We start from the raw sequence: 5,739 nt of genomic DNA, 5'->3' as shown, positions 1-5,739 counted from the left end.
CAAATGAAGGCTTTAAAAAGGTTGTTGGTTTTTGGGTCCCACCAGAGTCACGAATGGTGTCCCTTTGCATAGACGTCTTTGCCAGACTGACATTTTTGCTTAAACCTGGGGTTTTCCAACTTTTTCAGAAGCCAGCACAGCACATTTTTCTTGTTTTCCTTAATGGGCACACCCAAGTCAGATCACTGAGTACGTTACTAATCAGTCAATTATTTGATTCACCTGTCTTAAATGAGAGAGATAATAACAAAATTTAAAAAACGATGTGGTGCAGATGCGCTTCAAGGATGCTTTGCAAGCCCCTGGCTTAGGCTGGAAATCTGCTACTACCTATTGATAAAGTCAAGCCTATGGGTATTTGTACAAACAAAGTCTTTACGTATATGAAGAATAATACATGGATATCTTTCTGGATTTTGCCCTTTCATATCAGAAGAAAGCTCAGGAAACATTTTAGGCATGAGCATGGAGAGTGTAGAGCCAAAATGAAATGAGTTCAGACATTCCCTTGAGGCCTGAAAGCCCCTCATGTTTTGGAAACAATCCTCTTACCTCTAAGGGACCTCTTTCATGACGTAATCAGCTATTTTCCTGATGCGCTGCCTCTTTTAGACTTGTTTTAGCGACAAATTTCACCCCACTTTTGTAACTGGCGCTGTGGCTTAGCTGGCCAAAGCGCCTGTCTCGTAAACAGGAGATCTTGGGTTAAAATCCCAGCAGTGCCTATGCCACAGGATATGGGTGTGCTTTTTCACATATGAAAGTCTTTGCATGCCGAACAGTGTGCACCTGCACAAAACTGGAAAAACTAAGAAGTGCTGCGCATGCAATACTTCCTTGAAGTGTGTCAGTTTATGGCTCTGTGGTGCAATGGATAGAACTTTGGGCTTCTAGGATGCGAATTGGGAAATTTCCTGGTTGTGGTTTTGAGTCCCACCAGAATTGTGAATGGCCTCTTTCGCTCTGATGTCTCTGTGAGTGAGACATATGTTTAAAACTGGGGTCCACAAACTACTTCAGAAGCCTACCCTTCACATTCTGCTCATCTCCCTTATTGGACACACCCAAGTCAGATCATAGAGTACTCTACTAATTAGCTCAATTCACCTTTTTGAAATAAGGAAGATAACGAAAATGTGTAGCGTCTGGGAGGTTTCGAGAAAGGTTTGAAAACCACTGGCTTAGGCCAACATCTGCTACTTCCTATTGTTGAGATCAAGCCTCTGGATGTGGGTTCAAAACAGTCTTTACAAATATGAATATATTATTCATGAAAATCTTTCTGGATTTTGTCTTTCAGATCAGCTGAAAGCATAGCAAAAATTGCTTTCCATTTCTCCTAGCTAAGACAGAGTTTAGATGGATTGTAACTGGAGGTTCCAAAAACATTTCAGACGCAAGTATCGAGAGTTGCAGATGTTCCCTCTTTCTTCAACAGAGCCCTGAATGCCCCTCGGGTTTGGGAAATAATCCCCTAACCTCTTTCATGATGTAATCTGCTATTTTCCTGACCTGCTACCTCTTTTAGACTTTTTATACCAACACATTGTAAAAGGTGGCGCTGTGGCTTAGTTGGTCAAAGCGCCTGTCTTGTAAACAGGAGATCCTGGGTTCGAATCCCAGCAGTGCCTATGCCGCAGGATGTGGGCACCGCTCACTTAAACGTTTTACATATGTAAATATTTGCATGCTGAACGGTGTGTATCTGCACAAAACGTGGAAATCTAAGAAGTGATGTGCATGTGATAGCGTCTTAAATCTAAGCTTTTTGTGGCTCTGTGGCGCAATGGATAGCGCATTGGACTTCTAGGTTGTGAATGGAGGTATTCAAAGGTTGTGGGTTCGAGTCCCACCAGAGTCGTGCATGCCCTCTTTTCCTCAGATGTCTTTGTGTTGGACAAGCATAATGCTTAAACCTGGGATCCACAAACTACTTCAGAAGCATACCCTTCACGGTCTGCTTTTGTCCCTTATTGGACACACCCAACTCAGATCATAGAGTACTCTAATAATTAGCTTAAGTCACCTATGTAAATAAGGGAGATAACAAGAATGGGTTGAAATCCACTGGCTTAGGCCAAAATCTGCAACTACCTATTGTTGGCCACCTACCTGCCAAGAAAAAAAAAAAAAAATGCTTTCCATTTCTCCTAGCTGAAACAGCGTTTAGATGTATCGTCACTGGAGGTTCCCAAAACATTTGAGACACGAGTACTGAGAGTTGCGATCCAAAATGAAATGGTTTGAGATATTCCCTTGTGTCCCTGAACAGAAGCCTGCACACCTTTCAGGTTTTGGAAATAATCCTCTAACTTCAAGGGGACCTATTCATGATGTAATCAGCTATTCTCCTGACGTGCTACCTCTTTTAGACTTTGTATACAAAATCATCGAACCAGGGACAGTACCTGGCGCTGTGGCTTAGTTGGTCAAAGCGCCTGTCTAGTAAACAGGAGATCCTGGGTTCGAATCCCAGCAGTGCCTAATCCGTGTCTTCTAAGAGTAGTCATTCAAACTTTTCAGGCGTAAAAGTCTCGGCAGGAAAGACAATCTGGACTTTTCGGTTGCAAATGAAGGCTTTAAGAAGGTTGTTGGTTTTTGGGTCCCACCAGAGTCACGAATGGTGTCCCTTTGCATAGACGTCTTTGCCAGACTGACATTTTTGCTTAAACCTGGGGTTTTCCAACTTTTTCAGAAGCCAACACAGCACATTTTTCTTGTTTTCCTTATTGGGCACACCCAAGTCAGATCACTGAGTACGTTACTAATCAGTCAATTATTTGATTCACCTGTCTTAAATGAGAGAGATAATAACAAAATTTAAAAAACGATGTGGTGCAGATGCGCTTCAAGGATGCTTTGCAAGCCCCTGGCTTAGGCTGGAAATCTGCTACTACCTATTGATAAAGTCAAGCCTATGGATATTTGTACAAACAAAGTCTTTACGTATATGAAGAATAATACATGGATATCTTTCTGGATTTTGCCCTTTCATATCAGAAGAAAGCTCAGGAAACATTTTAGGCATGAGCATGGAGAGTGTAGAGCCAAAATGAAATGAGTTCAGACATTCCCTTGAGGCCTGAAAGCCCCTCATGTTTTGGAAACAATCCTCTTACCTCTAAGGGACCTCTTTCATGACGTAATCAGCTATTTTCCTGATGCGCTGCCTCTTTTAGACTTGTTTTAGCGACAAATTTCACCCCACTTTTGTAACTGGCGCTGTGGCTTAGCTGGCCAAAGCGCCTGTCTCGTAAACAGGAGATCTTGGGTTAAAATCCCAGCAGTGCCTATGCCACAGGATATGGGTGTGCTTTTTCACATATGAAAGTCTTTGCATGCCGAACAGTGTGCACCTGCACAAAACTGGAAAAACTAAGAAGTGCTGCGCATGCAATACTTCCTTGAAGTGTGTCAGTTTATGGCTCTGTGGTGCAATGGATAGAACTTTGGGCTTCTAGGATGCGAATTGGGAAATTTCCTGGTTGTGGTTTTGAGTCCCACCAGAATTGTGAATGGCCTCTTTCGCTCTGATGTCTCTGTGAGTGAGACATATGTTTAAAACTGGGGTCCACAAACTACTTCAGAAGCCTACCCTTCACATTCTGCTCATCTCCCTTATTGGACACACCCAAGTCAGATCATAGAGTACTCTACTAATTAGCTCAATTCACCTTTTTGAAATAAGGAAGATAACGAAAATGTGTAGCGTCTGGGAGGTTTCGAGAAAGGTTTGAAAACCACTGGCTTAGGCCAACATCTGCTACTTCCTATTGTTGAGATCAAGCCTCTGGATGTGGGTTCAAAACAGTCTTTACAAATATGAATATATTATTCATGAAAATCTTTCTGGATTTTGTCTTTCAGATCAGCTGAAAGCATAGCAAAAATTGCTTTCCATTTCTCCTAGCTAAGACAGAGTTTAGATGGATTGTAACTGGAGGTTCCAAAAACATTTCAGACGCAAGTATCGAGAGTTGCAGATGTTCCCTCTTTCTTCAACAGAGCCCTGAATGCCCCTCGGGTTTGGGAAATAATCCCCTAACCTCTTTCATGATGTAATCTGCTATTTTCCTGACCTGCTACCTCTTTTAGACTTTTTATACCAACACATTGTAAAAGGTGGCGCTGTGGCTTAGTTGGTCAAAGCGCCTGTCTTGTAAACAGGAGATCCTGGGTTCGAATCCCAGCAGTGCCTATGCCGCAGGATGTGGGCACCGCTCACTTAAACGTTTTACATATGTAAATATTTGCATGCTGAACGGTGTGTATCTGCACAAAACGTGGAAATCTAAGAAGTGATGTGCATGTGATAGCGTCTTAAATCTAAGCTTTTTGTGGCTCTGTGGCGCAATGGATAGCGCATTGGACTTCTAGGTTGTGAATGGAGGTATTCAAAGGTTGTGGGTTCGAGTCCCACCAGAGTAGTGCATGCCCTCTTTTCCTCAGATGTCTTTGTGTTGGACAAGCATAATGCTTAAACCTGGGATCCACAAACTACTTCAGAAGCATACCCTTCACGGTCTGCTTTTGTCCCTTATTGGACACACCCAACTCAGATCATAGAGTACTCTAATAATTAGCTTAAGTCACCTATGTAAATAAGGGAGATAACAAGAATGGGTTGAAATCCACTGGCTTAGGCCAAAATCTGCAACTACCTATTGTTGGCCACCTACCTGCCAAGAAAAAAAAAAAAAAATGCTTTCCATTTCTCCTAGCTGAAACAGCGTTTAGATGTATCGTCACTGGAGGTTCCCAAAACATTTGAGACACGAGTACTGAGAGTTGCGATCCAAAATGAAATGGTTTGAGATATTCCCTTGTGTCCCTGAACAGAAGCCTGCACACCTTTCAGGTTTTGGAAATAATCCTCTAACTTCAAGGGGACCTATTCATGATGTAATCAGCTATTCTCCTGACGTGCTACCTCTTTTAGACTTTGTATACAAAATCATCGAACCAGGGACAGTACCTGGCGCTGTGGCTTAGTTGGTCAAAGCGCCTGTCTAGTAAACAGGAGATCCTGGGTTCGAATCCCAGCAGTGCCTAATCCGTGTCTTCTAAGAGTAGTCATTCAAACTTTTCAGGCGTAAAAGTCTCGGCAGGAAAGACAATCTGGACTTTTCGGTTGCAAATGAAGGCTTTAAGAAGGTTGTTGGTTTTTGGGTCCCACCAGAGTCACGAATGGTGTCCCTTTGCATAGACGTCTTTGCCAGACTGACATTTTTGCTTAAACCTGGGGTTTTCCAACTTTTTCAGAAGCCAACACAGCACATTTTTCTTGTTTTCCTTATTGGGCACACCCAAGTCAGATCACTGAGTACGTTACTAATCAGTCAATTATTTGATTCACCTGTCTTAAATGAGAGAGATAATAACAAAATTTAAAAAACGATGTGGTGCAGATGCGCTTCAAGGATGCTTTGCAAGCCCCTGGCTTAGGCTGGAAATCTGCTACTACCTATTGATAAAGTCAAGCCTATGGATATTTGTACAAACAAAGTCTTTACGTATATGAAGAATAATACATGGATATCTTTCTGGATTTTGCCCTTTCATATCAGAAGAAAGCTCAGGAAACATTTTAGGCATGAGCATGGAGAGTGTAGAGCCAAAATGAAATGAGTTCAGACATTCCCTTGAGGCCTGAAAGCCCCTCATGTTTTGGAAACAATCCTCTTACCTCTAAGGGACCTCTTTCATGACGTAATCAGCTATTTTCCTGATGCGCTGCCT

Source organism: Leuciscus leuciscus (assembly GCF_965113295.1).
Source record: "Leuciscus leuciscus genome assembly, chromosome: 9".
Classification (NCBI taxonomy): Eukaryota; Metazoa; Chordata; class Actinopteri; order Cypriniformes; family Leuciscidae; genus Leuciscus; species Leuciscus leuciscus.
The sequence above is the reverse complement of the archived record's forward strand: the minus strand, read 5'-3'. Positions refer to the sequence as shown.